This window comes from Macaca fascicularis, chromosome 9 (assembly GCF_037993035.2).
Source record: "Macaca fascicularis isolate 582-1 chromosome 9, T2T-MFA8v1.1".
In the NCBI taxonomy this organism is placed as follows: domain Eukaryota; kingdom Metazoa; phylum Chordata; class Mammalia; order Primates; family Cercopithecidae; genus Macaca; species Macaca fascicularis.
In genome coordinates, this window is record NC_088383.1 from 17,156,613 (window position 1) to 17,177,391 (window position 20,779).

The 20,779-nt window shown below is 40.9% G+C and overlaps 1 long non-coding RNA gene across 1 annotated transcript; it reads left to right on the forward strand.

Annotated features, from left to right (window-relative positions):
- Positions 1–1,813: 1,813 nt before the first annotated feature.
- On the forward strand, positions 1,814–20,221 carry LOC135964929 (uncharacterized). Its single transcript, XR_010577673.1, has 3 exons — positions 1,814–2,495; positions 16,196–16,273; positions 20,052–20,221. It is a non-coding gene; the product is annotated as an uncharacterized lncRNA (long non-coding RNA).
- The last annotated feature ends 558 nt before the right edge of the window (positions 20,222–20,779 follow it).

The window sequence follows — 20,779 nt, forward strand, 5'->3', positions numbered from 1 at the left end:
TTTCCCCATTTCTTGTTTCTCTCAGGTTTGTCAAAGATCAGATGGCTGTAGATGTGTGGTATTATTTCTGAGGACTCTGTTCTGTTCCATTGGTCTATATCTCTGTTTTGGTACCAGTACCATGCTGTTTTGGTTACTGTAGCCTTGTAGTATGGTTTGAAGTCAGGTAGCGTGATGCTAAATCCTTGTTCCTAAAATGTTCTTTGAGCCTGCTCATTTGTTTTCTCACTGGTTGCCTCATTAGGGAATTCTTTAAAGATTTTACAGATGCTAACATATAAATTTGTATGAAAAGTTTGATTATAAGTTTCTTATGAGTATTAAATGAGGTGATATATAAACTATCTGGAGGTATCTAGAGAATAGTGAGCATTCAATAAATATTATTAGTTCTTTCCTATTATAATTTTAACATCCTACAACTTAGATGCCATAAATTATACCAACATTAACATTTTGTAATTAAAATCATAAAGCCCAATTTTTCTAAAAGTTTTAAAATAATGGCCATTTTCACCAGTTTTCATATATTTTCAGAATCAAGGTAATTGATTGCAATGACTCGTGAAAAATAATACTTTAAGGCCACCACTAGCTAAGACACATGTATAACTGGAGCATTAGTTTTAATTATCTCTGTCTTCACATTTCCTTGTCAGGAGGCTAGTATCTCTCTTTCCCAAGTCAGTCCATCTCTTTAGTTTCTGGGATGGGGACAGGAAGGTGTAACCTTGGAACTGGAAGGACACAATTTATAGGATAATCCCACTGAGGGCAAAAGAGGAAGGTAAACATGTCTGCTCCCTCCCCCTGGTTGTTTGGTGGGGGAAGAGGAGTGTACTAGCTTGTTTTCACACTGCTCATAAAGATATAACTGAGACTGGGTAACTCATAAAGAAAAAGAGGTTGAATGGACTCACAGTTCCACATGGCTGGGGAAGTCTCACAATCGTGGCGGCAGGCAAGAGAGAATGACAGTCAAGTGAAAATGGAAACCCCTTATAAAAACATCAGATCCCATGAGACTTACTCACTACCACGAGAACAGCATGGGGGAAACTGCCCCCATGATTCAGTTATCATTCACCATGTCCCTCCCACAACATGTGGGGATTATGGGAGTTACAATTCAAGACGAGATTTAGGAGGGGACACAGACAAACCATATAAAGGAGTTACAGAGTTAAGAGTGGGAGGCAGTTGGATGCCTGTGTTGGTATCTGCGGTGCAGGGCTTGAAGCCTAGGCATCAAGAGGGGGCCAGCTGGATGGGTTGGAAGGGACATGGAGACCAGAGGGGCTCCTTTCTAGTTCCTTCTTTGTGGGGAACATTGGGATCAGAGAGGGTCCTAAGCTCATTTCAGAAGCCCCAACATACTTAAATGGGCATGGCTAGAAAAATTGAAGACTGAATTTACTAATCATTCTTTGCTTCCCATTTGTCTCAGGATTAAGGTAAAAGCTAAAGAGCCTATTCTTGAGCCTAGCACGGTCGGTGTAGGGTAGCCTCACAGCAGAGACTTTGGGGCGGTAGACATGAGCCAGGGGCAGAGGACAGATGTGGCAGTGACTCAGAGGAGTCTTCAAAACCCATGAACGCTAAGGGGAGGCCAAGTCATTAGGGCAGATCCTCCAGGGTCCAGAGACACTAAAAAATAATAGACTATGAATGAGTTTATCCACCATAGATGTCAACAACAGATATCAATAGGCTCCCTAGGATCAGAACTGACTGAGGCAAGCCGCAGTGGAGCTCCCTTCACATTGGTCACCATGCACTCCCTCCCAACTCCAGAAAGCCTGTGGCCCCTCCCATGCTTTGGCTGCCATCTTGGAAAGGAGGGCGAAAAAGTAAAGCAATCTCAAACTACAGCAGTTGTCCAAAGAATCGAGTTAAGGTCCCCAAAATAGATAAGATTATCTTGTCTTGCTTTGATTCAGATTAAACTAAGATTTTTTTTCTTCTTTACTAAAGATGTAGACACTTGATGAGAAACTGGTCTGGAGAAATCTAGGAACTACTTTGTCTTTGGACATCCATATTAGAGGATGGGTAAATGTGTAATCTCATTAAGTACTTTTTGAGCTTTTCAACAGTTTTAATCATTATTGGGAAAGAAATCAGAGAAATCTCTAAAGCAACAAAGAATTATTGAGGTTTCTGTTTGTTTGGGGATTTTAAGCTCCAGTACTGTGGTATTTTTTGATAAATCATCAGCCCTAATAGCTTTGTAGTACAGTTATCAAATTAAATAAAAAGGGATGTAAGTAGTCATACAAATTGATCGCCTTTTTAAAAAAATGCCACCAAAGCTTTGAAGGGTGGAGAATAACCCAGTTGAAAATCTACAAGCAATGCTGCCCACACCCCGAATAGACTGGTAAAAAAGCCTTCATCCCGTCAGTCACCGACATCAACCTCATCCAAATCAGATACCTAAAAACCACACCCGACTTACGTGTCATGCAAAGCATTGCTCTTGGAAAAATGGAAAGGTATGTCGTGATTTCGAACCCGGTCATTTGAAAACTTCATTATAAGGTAAAATACGCAGAAGCTTTAGGAAAGGTATAAAAATGTCATGCAAATAGGGTACTGGGCTGGGGAAGAGCTGAGATCAAAAAAAATTTTCTCATAAAGTGTGCCACTATATTTTCATGAACTGAGAGGCAGAGAGATTGTGACAGTGAAGGCACAGGGCCTGAAGCCACACAGCTGGTCTAGAATCCAGCTCTCCCTCTTCCTGACCTTCAGAAAGTCACTCATCCTTTTAGTGAATGTCCAGAATTTCTCATTTGTAAATAGGGACAATATTAGTACTGACTTCACTGGTTGCTGTAAGAACCAAGTGTTAAGATGTATCAAATGCTCAGAAGACTGCCTAGCATGTACTTATGTAAGTTTCAGCTGTCATTATCCTTCTTTTATTAATAATATTTTTAGGCCAGGTGCAGTAGTAATTCCAGCACTTTGGGAGGCCGAGGCGGGTAGACTGCTTGAGCTCAGGAGTTCGAGACCAGCCTGGTCGTCATGGCAAAATCCTGTCTCTACAAAAAATACAAAAAATTAGCTGAGTGTTATGGCATGTGTCTGTGGTCCCAGCTACTTGGGAGGCTGAGGAGGGACGATTGCTTGACCCCAAGAGACAGAGGTTGCAGTGAGATGAGATCACACCACTGCACTCCAGCCTGGGTGACAGAGTGAGACCCCATCTCAAAAAATAAAACAAAATAAAGAAAAAATAAAGAAGAAAAAGAAGAAGGTGGAGTTGCAACAGGGAAATGCTATATCTGAAACATGGGTCACTATTAATTTTTTAAAATATATAAATAAAAAATAATATTTTACAATGACACCACAGCTAGTATGTGTGAGTCACAGGTGCCTGCCCTCACAGAGTTCTCAATCTAATAACTGGCATGAATTAGACGGAACATCCTTCAGTGTTTTCCAGCTACCAGATAGATAGGTTGTAATGTGAATATGAATTAATGTTTTAAATCTAAATTGTAACACGTGTTGATAAAATTGAAAAATACTAGGTTGCCTTCATACTGTCTTCTGAGAAGCCCCAAGGTGTGATCAGTGATTTCTCTAAGGGAAGAGGTGAAAGGAATTAGAGAAAGAGGAGAGAAAGAAAAGATGGGAACGCTTAGTATGTCTTTTCAAAGATCAATGTCTTTTCAAAGATTGGCAATAAGCAAATAAGATGCTGTGCGGAGAAGCTTGCAAATGGCAAGCTCTGTAGCTGTCTAAAGTGCTTGGAAAATTGAGAATCTCAAGCAGGTTAAGAAGTATCCTTTTTTAGAAGACGTGGAAAAAGTGGAAAAAATCGTTTTCCTTTTGCTCTTGTTATCAACACAATTAGCAAACCATTTAGAACTTTACCAAACTATTTAGAGCTTAAGAGAAACAAGAAGAAGTTCAAACTGGTCCATCTTTATATTACAACAAACCCTTGAGGTCACATTTATTTATACTTGATGCAACAGCTATGGTTCCTGAAATACATCTTCTGAGAGCTAGAATGTAATATTCTTCCAGAATGATCAAGTAACAGTGGTCTTCTCCTGATTCACTTAAGGAAAAAGATGTAACAAATTTGTGCATAGAATTCTCTCATTTAAATTCTTCTTCCATACATTTTCTTTAGCGTTTGGTGCTTTTGACTGTTCATCTGATAACAAGTGGCAATGCAATTAAATCATTCAATAAGTGAGTGAAAAAGTTGATGAAAAACCTGAAAACTGACCAGGCTCAGCTTGTTCATGTTTGTGGACACATGGCCTATGATTTTACAGAGCACACATGTTATATGGTTCTATTTCTGTGTCCCACTTGTCCACTTGGTATAACTGCACATGCCGGTATTGTATTTCATAGGGTCGCACCTCCCATAACTTTCAGGAGCCCAGACATATGAATGAGTCTGAAGCCACGACTGTATATGCTCTTGGTGCTTTAATACAATCTGAGAACCTATGTTTCCATGCCCAAGGGCTCTCCTGCCAATTTTGCAGCCTATTTGAGAAACTGCAGGATGATAAGCAACCATTAGCATCAGCTGTGCTATTTGTGATCCAAAGAGACTCATCCACCGGGAACAGGACCGAGAACATTGTATCCCAGAACATTGCATCCTTGGTCTCAAAATGAACAGCAGCTTGATTTGATTGCAAAGCACAGTGGGAGAATTTGGAAAAGCATATTGTAGCTTGAATTCCAAGGGGTCTGTCCACCTTCCTAAAACCCTTTTTAATTATTAGGAAGGCGTTACCGGAGTTGGAGTGATCGTGCAGTATATGGCACGTCAAACAAGAAAGCTTAGCTTCCGCATCTACATGGTGACCTTGGGGAAATTATTAAACCACGCTCAGTGAAATGCAAGGGGAAGCTGATAATGATGCCTGTCCCACACATACTGTACAGGGATTTGGAGGAGGAGAAGGAAATAATTTCTGTACTAAAAATCTCCAGCCTCAACAGCTTGGGACAACAAAACAAGATTATACTTGCTAATTTCCAGAAATTTGCCTGCCTCAAAGAGGCCTCCCAGTTTCTAGGGCGTTTCCCAGGAATCTTCCTCTAAAACTGCATGCTACTGATAACACAAAAGCAGAACCAAGACCAAGCTCAGGCTTTGCCAAGACTTTATGATATTCAAAATAACTTAAGAGTGAGAACCAGCTACCTCAAAGAGCCTGTAAACCCAAACTGACTTTGGGTGTTGTTTGGCTCTCACTTTTTGATTCCAACCATTCCTCACTTTCTGCCTTCTTCTTAACTCAGACTTACTGAGGGCTGTTAAGTTGCCAATGTGTAACCTATTTCTCAACTTTTCAACACCTTGGTGTGGTGGCTCTGCCTGCAGTCCCAGCACTTTGGGAGGCTGAGGCAGGAGGATCGCTTAAAGCCAGGAGTTTGAGACCAGCCTAGGCAATATAGTGAGACTCTGCCTGTACAAAAAAATTAAAAATGAAAAAATTAACCGTGATTAGTGGTGTGCTCCTGTGGTCCCAGCTACTTAGGAGGCTAAGGTGGGAGGATCACCTTAGCCTGAAAGGTCGAGGCTGCCATGAGACATGATGGTGCCACTGCACTCCAGCCAGGATGACAGAGTGACACTGCCAAAAAAAAGAAAAAAAAAAAGTGTGCACCAGGAAGACAAAATAGAATGCCTTATTCATTTTATTCATTAATGCATGTTGAAATATATCTACATATATACACAGAATTGTAGGCCTGTAACGATTTCTTTTTTTTTTTTTTTTTTTTTCAGACGGAGTCTCGCTCTGTCTCCCAGGCTAGAGTGCAGTGGCTGGATCTTAGCTCACTGCAAGCTCCGCCTCCCAGGTTTACGCCATTCTCCTGCCTCAGCCTCCCGAGTAGCTGGGACTACAGGCGCCTGCCACCTCGCCCGGCTAGTTTTTTTGTATTTTTTTAGTAGAGACGGGGTTTCACCATGTTAGCCTGGATGGTCTCGATCTCCTGACCTCGTGATCTGCCCATCTCGACCTCCCAAAGTGCTGGGATTACAGGCTTGAGCCACCGTGCCCGGCCAGCCTGTATCTATTTCTAAGCCATATCCTATACATGATGTGGTTTCAACATTCCAGAAACCTAGGAGAAGTCCACAATCCTGCTTAGCCTTGTCATCAGTTTCTGACCTTGAACAGTCTTTCAAAGAATATAGCCATGAGAAGGTCAACTAGAGCATCTAAAGAAGCCAAAGTTATCTGAATCTCAAGTCTATGGCTAATTTACTTCAAGCCTGATCTTCAGAGAAAGATACGAGAATAAGGAAAGATTTCTAATGTGTTATTCCATTGCATTTTATCAGTTTGTACCTTTTTCTCTTGTTTCTCATCTGTCTTACTCACTTGGGTATATAAGCTGTGTGAGAACAGAAAATATAACTATTTTAGGCCAGGCATGGTGGCTCACACCTGTAATGCCAGCACTTTTGGTGGCCAAGGCAGGTCGATCACTTGAGGTCAGGAGTTCAAGACAAGCCTGGCCAACATGGCAAAACCTCATCTCTACTAAAACTACAAAAATTACCTGGGCATCATGGCACACACCTGTAATCCCAGCTACTCAGGGGCTGAGGCAGGAGAACTGCTTGAACTCGGGATATGGAGGTTGCAGTGAGTCGAGATCATGCCACTGCACTCCAGCCTACATGACAAAGTGAGACTCAGTCTTAATTTTTTAAAAAAAAAAAAAAAGAAAAAATATAACTATTTTGCTCATTAATCTGTACCCAGGCCGGGCACGGTGGCTCAAGCCTGTAATCCCAGCACTTTGGGAGGCCGAGACGGGCGGATCACGAGGTCAGGAGATCGAGACCATCCTGGCGAACACGGTGAAACCCCGTCTCTACTAAAAAAATACAAAAAACTAGCCGGGCGAGGTGGCGGGCGCCTGTAGTCCCAGCTACACAGGAGGCTGAGGCAGGAGAATGGCGTAAACCCGGGAGGCGGAGCTTGCAGTGAGCTGAGATCCGGCCACTGCGCTCCAGACCTGGCGACAGAGCGAGACTCCGTCTCAAAAAAAAAAAAAAAAAAAATCTGTACCCAGAAATTAGGTCTAGCCCATAGTGGGCAGTCAGACAATATTACTAAAATGACTGACTGGTCTGGGGGAGAAGTGAATAGAAAGAAAAATTAGTCCACTGTGTCCCCAGTGTTTGGCTATGTCCCCAGCCAAATCTCATCTTGAATTGTAGTTCCCATAATCCCCACATGTTGTGGGAGGGACGTGGTAGGAGGTAATTTAACCATGGGGTGGTTACCCTAATGATGTTCTTGTGATAGTGAGTTCTCACGAGATCTGATCTTTTGCTCAGCACTTCTGCTTGCTGCCACCATGTGAAGAAGAGCATGTTTGTTTCCCCTTCTGCTATGATTGTAAGTTTCCTGAGGCCTCCTCAGCTGTGCTGAACTGTGAGTCAATTAATCCTCTTTCCTTTATAAATTACCAAGTCTCAAATATGTCTTTATTAGCAGCGTGAGAACAGACTAACACATCCACCTATGGAATAAGAGGGAGATGAGTAAACTAGCTGGGAGGTTAGTGAGCACAAATGCAGGAACCCATTCTGTGACATGTCTACTTGAGTAGCAAGATAATGCTGGGAGGGTGGAGGAAGAAGAACTTGGGCCTGGGGAACGTTCCCACTGATGGCTGGGCACAGTGGCTCACATCTGCAATCCCTATACTATGGGAGGCTGAGGCAGGAGTATGGACTGAGGCCAGGAGTTTGAGACCAGCCTGGGCAGCATACAGTGAGACCCTTGTCTCTACAAAAAAAAAAAAAAAAAATTAAAAATTAGTCAGACATGGTGGCATGCACCTGTAGTCCCAGCTACTTAGGAGACTGAGGCAGGAGGATCCCTTGAGCCCAGGAGGTTGAGGCTGTAGTGAACTAGAGTCACACACCACTACACTCCAACCTGGGGTGAGGCTCTGTCTCAAAAATGCTTTTTTTTTTTTTTAATTTTTAAAAAGAGAGAAAATTTGGGCATTTTCTAGGTAAATAGTAAGGAGATAAGCTTAGTGACTTTCCTGCCCTCACAAAACCAGTTAGCAGGCAATGTAGAGAAGAATGCGGACCACCTAAGTCCTGGTTAAGTGCCTTTTTCTCAGAAGCAGGGGCTGCTAAGGAAGAGATGTGAAGGTCAAGGCAGCTCTGAGCTCCTGACAGCCACCCCTCTAGCCTTCTCCTGCCTCCTATAGAGAGAGGCTATGGGCTCTTGGTCCAGAGACTCAAATTCAAGGAAAAGAGGAAGGAACATTTGCAGTGTTGATCCCTGAGATGAACAAAGATCAGAGATAAGGGAAGAGGGTCATGGGGGCTGGGTGAGAAGTAATGTGGAGAGGGTGTGATGCTGGCGAGTTGGAAGGGACAGTGGTGGGGGAAGGTTCTGGGCTTCAGGAAAGAGCAACTGTGCCGCGTTGTCAGTGTGGCAGCTGGAGAGTGTGGGAGGACTGTAGGGAGACCACGGAGGGGGAGTTGTAGCAACCACAGAAGCACTGGGAAGCTGTTGCCTGCTATCCAGCAAGGCCATGAGGCCCTGGGCGCTCCAGCCAGTCCCTGATCATGAGTTTGTGGCTTGTTAGGCCCTGGCGGCAATGTCTCATGATCCTGCTGATGTTTCTGCCTTCTCTCCAGCCAACAGCCAGCCCCTCTCAGGGGCTTCTCACTCCACTCCATCAGAAGCATTACCTCAAGCACCCATTTACATGATCTCCTTTTTAATTCCCAAAGTTCAAAATTCTCCACCTCTGTGTCTTCTGCTGCTCTAGCAGTTGCTGCTTACCCTAAAGTCAGCAAATTGCAATGATAAGAACAGAATTTTTCTTATGCTTAAAAAAAAAAACTTAAATAAAGTCTATAAAATATAAGGGTGAGAGAAGGTGGCATTTCCAGGGACTTACATAATAGGTGTCCTATGACAGATTGATCCTCTAATCTATCCTGGAAGCTACAAATTCTACTTGCAAAGTGATTTGTAACCACCTTTGCACACCTGAAGATGACAGTCTGGAAATGCAGCTGAATTTTGTGGTTATCCAGAGGTCACAAATAAGCTGTTTTTGTGCATGCGGCTGTATCCTTTGGCGTTTGCTCTATTTTGAAAACTGTGTCAGTATGATCACTTATAGCATCTTGGAATTATCTGGCAATATTTTTCAGAGCAACCTCAGAATGCTTTTCACAAATGTATTCCCTTATTCTTTGAGGACTTTCGTTGAGAAGACTCTTAGAGGCTGGAATAAAATAAAAAAATCCATTCTTTTCTTCAAAGTACTTCCTAGTTCCAGGAGATTCTCTTTGCACGTATACAGACTGTCCTTCCCTTCCGGTAGAAGCTACCTCTGTGGTTTCCTCTCTGCACGCACTATTCTGAGCTCATTTCCTCCCGGGACTGTCCCTTCCCGGGACTGCCCTTTCCTGGCTCCTTGGATCTGTCACTCCTTGGCCACACTTCTATTCTTTCCCTTTGCTTGAACAGTATCAGATGGGGAAGATTGGTTTCTTTTATGTTGTTGTTTATTTGTTGATTCAAGGTCTCACTCTGTCACCCAGGCTGGAGTGCAGTGGCACTATCATGGCTCACTACAGCCTCTACCTCCTGGGTTCAAGAGGCCCTCCCACCTCAGCCTCTCAAGCAGCTAGGATCACAGGCATGCACTGCCACGCCTGGCTAATTTTTGTATTTTCTTGTAGAGACGGGGTTTCACTGTGCTGCCCAGGCAAACCCCTCAGCTCAAGCGATTTACCCACCTCAGCCTCCCCAAGTGCTAGGATTACAGGTATGAGCCACTGCACCTGGCCCAGATGGGGAAGACTTCATCAAATATTCTCTTCTCTGTTTTTTCTCCTCGACTTCCTGAAAACTAAAACGTGAAAACTGTAAGTCCAAAGTGAAATTCCAGACTAATTTTTCAGAGCTCCCAGTCACTAGGAGACAGCTGCTTCAACATTTTAAATGTATTACCTTATTTCAGAAAAGCAAACATTATAACTTTAAGCAGGAACACCACAGAGTTGCTTGGCATCATTTTAAAAATCTGATTTAAAACTACTTGATGAGCCAAATGTTGTGTTACGTGGACTTAGGTTCTTTCTTTTTTATGCTCAATCCTCAATATTCAGTGAGAATCCATGAAAAGAAGATAAATGAGGACATGTCTTTGAGAAAATACAACATGTAAAGACAGGAAAATGTAAAATATAAAGACTGAGGTGGGACCATATAGAAGGTCAGGAGGACAGACAGAGGATGTGGTTTCCAGGTAGAATTCCTTACTCAACATCACATGCAAATACTAACTCAAAGATCTAAATGATAGAGCTAACTGTATTAGTCCGTTTTCACACTGCTGATAAAGACATACCCAAGACTGGGTAATTTATAAAGAAAAAGAGGTTTAATGGACTCACCGTTCCACGTGGCTAGGGAAGTCTCATAATCATAGTGGAAGGCAAAAGGCCTGTCTTACATGGCAGCAGGCAAGAGAGAAAATGAAAGCCAAGCAAAAGGGGTTTAACCTTGTATAATCATCAGCTCTTATGAGACTTATTCACTACCACGAGAACAGTATGGGGGAAACCACTCCCGTAATTCAGTTACCTCCCACCAGGTCCCTCCCACAACACATGGGAATTATGGGAGCTACAATTCAAGATGACATTTGGGTGGGGACACAGCCAAACCATATCACTAACACTATAAATCTCTTAGAAGAAAACATAAATCTTTCTGAGAGTAAGCAATGCTTTCCAGATATGGCGCCAAAACACATGCAATTAAAGAAAAATAGATAAGTTGGATGTCATCAGAATTAACAGTTTTGTAATTCAAAGGATACCACCAAGAACGTGAAAGGCAACCCAGAGGATGAGAAAAATCTCTTGGACATCTTATTTTTGATAAGGGACAGGTATATAGATTATATAAAGAATTCCTACAACTCAACAGTAAAAACACGAATAACCCAACTTAAGAATGAATAAAAATCTGAATAGACATTTCTTCAAAGAAGTTTTACAAATGGCCAATAGGCACATAAAAGATGCCCAACATCATGAGTCATTAGGGAAATGCAAATCAAAACCTAAACAAGATGTGATTCCACATCTATTAGGATGACTCAAATCAAAAAGCCAAATAATAATGAGTGTAGGCAAGGCTGTGGAGAAATCAGAACCCACAAACACTGCTCATGGAAGTGTAAAATAGTGCAGCCACTTTGGAAAACATTGTATAGAGTTCTTCAAATGGTTAAACAGAGTTACCATATGAACTGACAATTTCACTCCTAGGTACGTACCCAAAAAAGATAAAAACACATGTGCATACAAAAACTTGTGAACAAATATATATGGTAGAATTATTCATAGTAGCAAATAAGTAGAAACAACACAAATATTCACCAACGAATAAATGGACAAATAAAACATGGTATAACAATACAATGGAATACTATTTGACAATAAGGAGTGAAGTACTGACACATGCCACACCATGGATAAACCCTGAAAACATTATGCTAAGTGAAAGAAGCCAGTCACAAGGATCACATATTAGCTCATTTGTGTGAAATATTCACAATAGGTAAATCCATAGAGACAGAGAGTAGGCTGATGGCTGCGTGGGACTGACAGTCTTGACAATAGTGGGGAGAGACTGCTAATGGGTATGGATGGTGAAAAACGTACTAAATTGATTGTAGTCATATTTGCAAAATTCTGGATAGGCTAAAGACTATTGTATTTTATACTTTAAATGGGTCAATTTTAAGATAGGCGAATTATATCTTAATAAAACTGTTATAGAAGAAAGAATAGTGGAATCATCAGGCAAGTTAGAGTTTGCTGCAAAGACTAGGAAGTTAAACATTAAAAACTGCCCATTGAACTTCATGCACAGATCTCAGTGGTGACCTCACTGAGAGCTATTTTGATTGATAAAGTGGTGGGGATGTAGAAGCCAGTTTGGAGTAGAATAAGTAGTTAGTGGGAGGTTTCAAAAAAAAAGGGTGGAGAAAGCAACAAATTAGGAAACATTTTCATTCAAGAAATTTGGCTGTGAAAAAGAAAAAGAATATTAGCTGGATGAGATAAGAGGTCAATGAGAACAAAAGAAGAGGCCTGAGCATGTTTAATAAATGCGGCTGGGCATGTTGGCTCACACCTGGAATTCCAGCACTTGGGGAGGCCAAGACAAGTAGACTGCTTAAGCCCAGGGGTTCGAGACCAACCTGAGCAACATGGCGAGTAAAACAATAAAAAAAAAACGTAAATAATGAATGCTGCAGATTGAGGGAGCAAGTTGATCAGAGAAATGTAACAGCATTATTAAGCAATATGAGGGACATGTTTTAAGAAGCATGAATTTTAATGATACTTAATTTGCCATTTGTTCCAACCTTCTCCAGCATGGCTCAGCCACCCATATATAGGTGAGAGTGCAGAGGGAGTAAAAGTCTTACAAGATAAATGGCATAAAAGAAAGTCATGGAATTTATTTACACGATTGTTATGAGAAGAGGGGAAGGGGAAAGAAAGAAAAAAAAAACTGCTAGACTGTGAGAGAATAAAGTTCTCAGTGGATTCTGAGATAAATGTTCTCTCACTCCATAGCATTTATCATTTATTTATTTACTTTTAATTTTTTTTTTTTTTAAGAAAACACGATCTCGCCATTTTGTTCAGGCTGGTTTCAAACTTCTGAGCTCAGGCAATCTGCTGCCTTAGCCTCCCAAAGTGCTGGAATTCCAGGTGTGAGCCAGACTGGGAGACAATAAAGTTCTCAGTGGATTCAAGTGGAGGAGATTGAAAAAGAGTCATTGCAGGAGTAGTTGAACAAGTAGGCTAGAAGAAGAGGGGACTGGAATGCGAAGTAGAATGCTTAAAATTAATGACTGTAGAGGTGGAGCAGTTTCAGATGATAGAGAGCACATGTCACTGAGTTGGGGTGGGTGACTGCACAAAAGGGGAATCCACTGGAAATTTAAATGATTAGGAGTAGGAACTTGTAATGTTGGAAGGGCCATTCACATGTTGGATTCACTCAGGATAGCTGTGGTGTTTGGATGGAAAAGAATGACTGCAAATCAATGGGCAGAGTCTCAGGTGACTGACAGAGAGTAGGGGTTGGTGCATGACAGTGACTGAGGAAGCGAGGGTGGTAGAGTAAACCATCATGAGCTCCAAAGTGGCAGGAATTTTTTTGTTTGCTTTCTTACTAAACAGAGTGGTCAAGGAGAAGAAATCAACAGGAAATGTAATCTACCTCCAGAACTCAGGATCTCAGGTAGCCTTAAGGATATCAAAAACAACCAAATATGGATTGGCAGAAGCATCTTCACCGCCATCTTCAGATATAACTAATGCAGCTGTTGAATTTGGCTCAATATCCACCTATAGTTAGCACATTGCCCATTACAGATTTTTGCTGCCTTTTCTTGACTCCTTTTCATTTTTACATCCACCTATTCCCTACAAAAATTACAACTATAGTGTTGTAAAGACAGATAATCAGCATTTTTGTTTTCTTGTGTATGTTGTCCAGATAGTACAGTTATGGATGGATTTGATGTGCTGGATAATGGTCCACTAGGTCTAAAAATGAAAGTCTAGACCCTTAGTCAAAAATAACTTGGATCTATGTGGTACTTTCTAAGAAAAGAGGAATTATAAGAAAAAGAATATTGCTTTAATGTGCTGTGTGTAAGTAAATTTTTTTCTTAACCTATTCTGTCCACTATTTACTACTTAGCTGCATTCCTAAAACATAAATTTCATAAGGGCAGGGGTCTTTGTCCATTTTGCTCATTCATGTGTTAGGAATACTAAAAAGAGTGTCTAACAGGGTAGTCACATAATAAATAGCTGTTGCATGAACAAATGAGCTCTTATCAGCCAGTATTTTGTTGAGTTCCTAACATTAGCAGTACACTGGCACAGTCCCGAGTGAATTTAAAGACAGAATTTTCACAAATAGAAGCATGTTAGAAGAATCACGTAACAATGAGACAATCTATATTCTATGAAAGCAGAACACAACCTACCAGAGGGAATGAGAAAAAGGTAGGGGTGGAACCCAGCCCAGGGATCTTTTGCCAAGAGGAGAAAAATAAATAAATAAAGGCCAGAGAAGAAAATGCAGCAGGTGCGCACAGATTTGATACCTGGTCGACCGCAGTAGTTCCCAAAGTGCCACATTCCAATAGGCTTTTGGAGAATCGTGGTCAAATACATCTGTGAAATGATCAGCTAAACAAAGTTTAAAACGTCCCTTTTTACTACACCACGTTTTGACCCTTTGCCAAAGGGTTTTGTAACTTTCCAACAGGGGTCTTTGATGACAGAATTATATGTTCATATGTATGTGTGTGTATAATTTTTTTTTTTTTTTTTTTGAGATGGAGTCTTGCTCTGTCACCCAGGTTGGAGTGCAGTGGCACAATCTTGGGTCACTGCAACTTCCACCTCCCAGGTTCAAGCAATTCTCCTGCCTCAGCCTCCCATGTAGCTGGGATTACAGGCATGCACCATCATACCTGGCTAATTTTTTTTTTAAGTAAATACAAGGTTTAACCATGTTGGCCAGGCTGGTCTTGAACTCCTGACCTCAAGTGATCCACCGACCTCAGCCTCCCAAAGCGCTGGGATTACAGGCGTGAGGCACCGCGCCCAGCCGATGTGTATAGAATTTCAATGGACATGTCTAACATGAAACATATCATGGAAAAAATGTTAATCCAAACACAGCATTGTAATAGGGTGCTCTGAGGCTAGACCTCAGCTGCACTGAACGACTGGCGGCTCTGAAGCTGGAAGATGTCTCTGGGTCACTTTCTTCTGGGTCATCTTGACTGACAAGTGCATGTGAAAATGCTTAAGTGTCTACTCCCATTGATCTCAGAGCAGAAGAATGACACAAGATTCAAGCAGGTTTGTCAAGGATTTCAATTATTATGGGCCGGTGCTTCTCTGCAAAAATTATATTCATGAATGTTTTGGGATTCCTCCAGGAGAACCTAGCTACGAGGAGTTGCAGGGATGTGGGAATTCAAAGAAAGAAGACATGATATAGAGAATTCTGGAGGAGATAAGCGGACCCTAGCAAAATGGCCATGGATTAGGGTTATGAAGAAAAATAACCGATAACAAGCCTAAGCAATAGGAGAGGCCAAGGAATTTTAAGATCAGAAAATTTTAATTCTAAGAGCAGATATCAAGTTGTAAATTTTACTCTCTTTGCGGTAATTTCTAGAAATGAGTATCTCTTCTTAGTTAAGTTTGTGAAAGATGACAGCTTTGAGATGCCCACGGCTGATAATCTTAGAAAGAAAACCAGCTGATAGATGAAGAACCTGGTTCCTCCCAACCATCACACTTGTAACACTAACTTGCCTGTGTAATTGAGGTGATGTAATGAAGGGAAATCTAAGGGTACTCTGAATCACCCCCAAAACCACAGGCCGATTTTCTCTAGGAACTTCTCTTGCACTGTTAGCTAGATTCTTCTGTAAGGATTAAGTGAATATAAACACCTACATGGCACTAAAGCATAAGTAATCTGTCAACAATTTAGGCAAACAATGAGATACAGTGCACGGTACTCTGGGCAGAACTACTCATGATTAAGAGAGAGTGTACCTGAAAAAAATTTACACCAATACCAGCTAATGCAATAGGTTGCAAAAATGTGTTAAATTTCTCATCCCAACCTCAAAGAAATAACTGAAAATAAACAGGAAATTCAAAAGAAAAGGTGGTATTAAAACTCAGAGAACAAAATTATTTATCACTTGTAGTTGACCTTTTAAATTTTTTTTTTTTTTTTTAGTTTTGTAGAGAAAGGATCTTGCTGTGTTGCCCAACCTGGTCTCAACCCCCTGGCCTCAAGTGATCCTTCTGCCTCAGCCTCCTGAGTCCCTAGGGCTACAAGCATGAACCACTGCATCTGTCTCATGCACTAACCTTTCTTAGTGCAGAGATTTTCTTTGTTGGTTGCTGTATATACCAGCACCCGTATTAACACCTGCCCAAAGTAGGTGATCAATAATTATTAGTTGAATGAATGAAGGTGAAATTATTACTGAGCATCTGCTACATATTAGGAGCTGCATAAATCACAGTGCCTATGGAAAGGTTGCTATTATCCCTGTTTTGCAGATGAGGAAACGTGACTTACAGAAGTAACTTTCCTAAATTCAAAACCTGGTAGGTGGCAAAGACAAATCCAGAATCCAGGTATGACCTAAATGCTTATGCTCTTTCCACCTCATTCCTATCAGACCCAATGTTTTTTTCTATAATAAATATTTTAATGTGTCCTTTACTGTCGTGACATCAATTCAGAGAACATATCTTTGCATACATAAGTTCAGAAAAATCAATGCAGTGTCCTTACTGTAAAATAAAACATAAAAGGAATGTAACTTAAGACAATGAATACTCAGGTATGATCACAGCAGAAGACAATGAAACAGATCCTCGCCCTCATCCATAGAATCTTCCCGACTGTAGATCTGAAATGCAGAATGATAGAAGTGATAGGTATTGGGTATTCAAACACCTGAGTGCACTGCCGTTGACTTGGTAACATTCCAAACAAAACAATATGCAATTTTCTTCATGTATGCTGTAGTTGAACTTCTGGAAAAGTCATTGTATATTAAAACAAAGTAAAAATACTGGACACAGAATACTACTTAAAAAAAAAAATACAGTAAGGTCTCACCATGTGGGCCAGGTTGGTCTTGAACTCCTGGACTCAAGCGATCCTTCCACCTCGGCCTCCCAAAGTGCTGGGATTACAGGCGTGAGCCACTACGTGCCTGGCCACAGAATATTTCTTTGTTGAACAGAACTAGCTCCTACCCACTCAATGCCAGAAGTGCCTGCTAGTCTGGTGAACAAAAAAATCTTCACACATTTTTACAATTCCACGGAGGAGACAGTGCCACCTTCTGCCTCACTGGTCTTCAAGAGCAATGAGAGGCCAAAGGAAGAGACTAAGTACTTCTATTTGTACAAACTTACAAAGTACATGAGAAACTGTATAATATGTCTATAATGCGTAATGACCAAGCCATGATGTTTAGGGTGTCCAACACCCGGGACAATACATTTTTCTTAAGCATAGTCATCCTACTCTGCTATTGAACAGTGACTTTATTCCTTCTATCTTACTGTATGTTTGTACCCTTAACCAGCTTCTCTTCATCCTCCACCTCCTCCCCACTCACCTCTCTCAGCCTCTCTTTCCACTCTCTACCTCCAGGTGATCAAATTCATTAGCTGCCACATATAATTGAGAACAGGCAATATTTGTCTTTCCGCACCTGGTTGATTTAACTTAAAATAATGACCTCCAATTCCATCTATGTCGCTGCAAATGATATGATTTCATTCTTGTTTTATGGCTGAATACTCCGTTGTGTATGTATGTGAATACTATTACATATATTACATATATGTATACATACATATATACACACATATATGTCACATTTTCTTTATCAGTTCATCCATTCATGAACACTTAGATTGATTCTGTATCTTGTCTATTGTGGATAGTGCTGCAATAAACATGTGAGGATGGGTATCCTTTGACACATTGATTTCTTTTCTTTTGTGTAGATAGCCAATAATGGAATTGCTGGATGGAATGGTGATTCAACTTTAAGTTTTCTGAGAAAGTTTCAGACTGTTTTCCCTTTGTGGCTGGACTCATTGTATATACGAGTTCCCTTTTCTCTGCAAAAAGGAAGAGACTTTAATTCAAACTGCTCATCTGGGGTTGAGAGATCAGCAAAGGCTCCATAGTGAAGGCAAAATATAAGCTGAAGCTTGTAAACTCGGGAGGGTATCTCCAGGCCAGAAAGCTTAGAGCACTTTCAGACAGACCTCCTCACATACCCAATCCTGCTGATGGAGAACTGGAATACAGTAGAAAGTTTCAGGACATGTCCTATTGGTGTGGGGGAAATGTAATTAATGACGTGAATAAATTGTAATGACCTCAGCAGGAACTAGGGAAGCCAGGTACTTACCTCAGGGCTCCATAAGGATTTTAGCAAGTGTATCCGACAAAACTGGGTCATTTGTGGTGGCGGTGGTGGTTGTTCTAAGCCTCCTTGTGAGCCTATTCTGTGATACGGTTCCTTGGTAACATTTTGAGCACCGGGTGGATTAGGCTAGAGATTCAGAAGAAAAATGATGCTAACAGTGTGGTCTGTGTTTTTTCTGTAGGAGCTAGACTGTGTGCCTCTGACATTTCTGGATCACATTTTTGGTTGTCTGATACCTTGGGCGATCTTAATCACGATGCTATGCTTAATAAATGTCTCTGTTTGATTTGAAGTCTCATCTCCTCTATTGAATCAACATAGCCCTGCATTTGTGCCTGCATGTGTCGGTGATGCTGTTCAAGCATCTGTCCAAATTAGTGCACTTAGCTTCATTTCCTTCCTTGGGGGAATCCTGTAATTTTTCTTACTATAGAGTTTATTAAGAGGCCTTAATTGTTTATATTCCCTGTTGCGAATGAGTCCCTTGGAGCTGTTAACAAATGACTCATAATAAGGTTGACTAGATGATCTCTAAACTTCCCTCCCAGTTCCAACATTCTATGATTTTATAAGTGGAACATTAATTTCTCTCATTTGTAGACAACTTAAATGTCACAGGCAGATATTGAGAACATAAAGTAGATCTTGGTGAACCATCACATACTTGTACATGCTGAATACAAGACAGAGTGGGAAGAGTGTTTAGGGACAAAGAAATTGTTCCAGGGCTTATGGTGATTAGACTTGGGTGGAACTTGAAAAGATTCTACAAAGTAGGTTTATCTTTTTAAGTGTTTGGTCCAGGGAAGAATGTCATGTATTGGAAAAGAGGCTTAAAAAAGTTCTTTTGGAAAAGCGAGATGAGGCTGAGGGCAGTGGCTCACACCTGTAATCCCAGCATTTTGGGAGGCTGAGGTGGGCGGATCACTTGAGCCCAGGAGTTCGAGACCAGCCTGGGCAACACGGTGAAACTCTATCTCTAAAAAATATATAAAAATTAGGCTGGGCACGGTGACTCACCCCTATAATCCTAGCACTTTGGGAGGCTGAAGTGGGTGGATCACGAGGTCAAGAGATGGAGACCATCTGGCCAACATGGTGAAATCCCATCTCTACTAAAAATACAAAAATTTTGTAATTTTGTACAATACAAAATGTGTGGTGGCATGCGCCTGTAGTCCCAACTACTCAGGAGACTGAGGCAGGAAAATCACTTGAACCCAGGAGGCAGAGGTTGCAGTGAACCTAGATCATGCCACCGCAATCCAGAGCAAGACTCCATGTCAAAAAAAAAAAATTTATATCTATCTATATATATACACATACACACATATATATACATATACATATATATAAATTAGCCAGGTATGCTGGTGCATACCTGTAGTTCCAGCTACTTGAGAGGCTGAGGTGGGAGGATCGCTCGAGTCTGGGAGGCAGAGGTTGCAGTGAGCTGAGATCATGCCATTGCACTCTAGCCTAGGTGACAGATCAAAACCTCATTTCAAAAAAAAAAAAAAAAAAGGCGGGATGATACAGAGAAGGAAAAGAAAGTACGAGTAGTAGACATTGACAATTATCTTCTATAAGTAAGACTTCTGGGGAGTCTAGGTAATTTTAAGCTAAAAAAAAAAAAAAAAAGAACCCGAGATTGTTTTCAAGGCCCTCACAGTAAGCTAGCTGCCAGTAAGTCCATCATAGACCCTAAGACCGCCATCTTGGGGTCTGAAGAAGATGATCTATGAAAGAGGGTGCATGTTTGAAGCAACACACCATAGTTTCACAATATTGCCATTTTCTATTTTTATGAAACATATATTCTGACCTGTTACTTTGAGTTTTGTTATTGAAATATAAAACTATGTGTACCTTTTTGTCTTATAAAAATATATGTCACCATTTTCACAGGTCTACCCTCATTTCTCTCTCTCTTTTTTTTTTTTTTTTTTTTTTAGCAAATTCTCCCAGATCCTGATACTTCATTTCTGAGGACTCCATCTTTACCAAATCTTTCAATCCAAAGCAAATGAATACTGAAAATTCATGTATCCAAAGCAAATGAATACTGAAAATTCATCTCGAGATGATCTCTAAATGTAATTAAACAGAGATAATGTAATTAAAATTAGAGTCCTCTTCTCTAGCTCATCTTCACCAATCTGTACTGGATTTCTCTATCTTCTTCATTTCTGGCTTCACTTCCAATTTCTTCTTTCCTACATTCATCTTCAGTCCTGTCTGTTTCTATTTCATTTCTCTAAATGAACATTGGTCCATTCTGTTTCATGCTTTTTCATTCACCTCAGAAAATCTCCTTTTCCATTCATGTTCAGTTCGAGGAGGTTTGCATCATTGCCTGTCTCACCGCACTTCCATTTCAGGACCAGCCACATCTCTTCAGTGTTCTTTTGTGCCACATAACTTTACTCAGGGAGTTGTTTTTTATTACTTCAATTTATTCTATTATTTTCAGTAACCCCTCTCTCTTATCCTTTTCCCTCACAGATACACAGACACACACATCACAACCCAACCGCCACTGCCACCACACTCCTCATTGCCAGTCCCTTTGTCTCTCAATTCCATTCGTTATCCTAAAATAGAATATGTAAATCCCTCATTCTTACTCCAATTTCACTTTTATCTCTCCTCCTGCCTCGTAATTCAACTCCATAACTCTTAC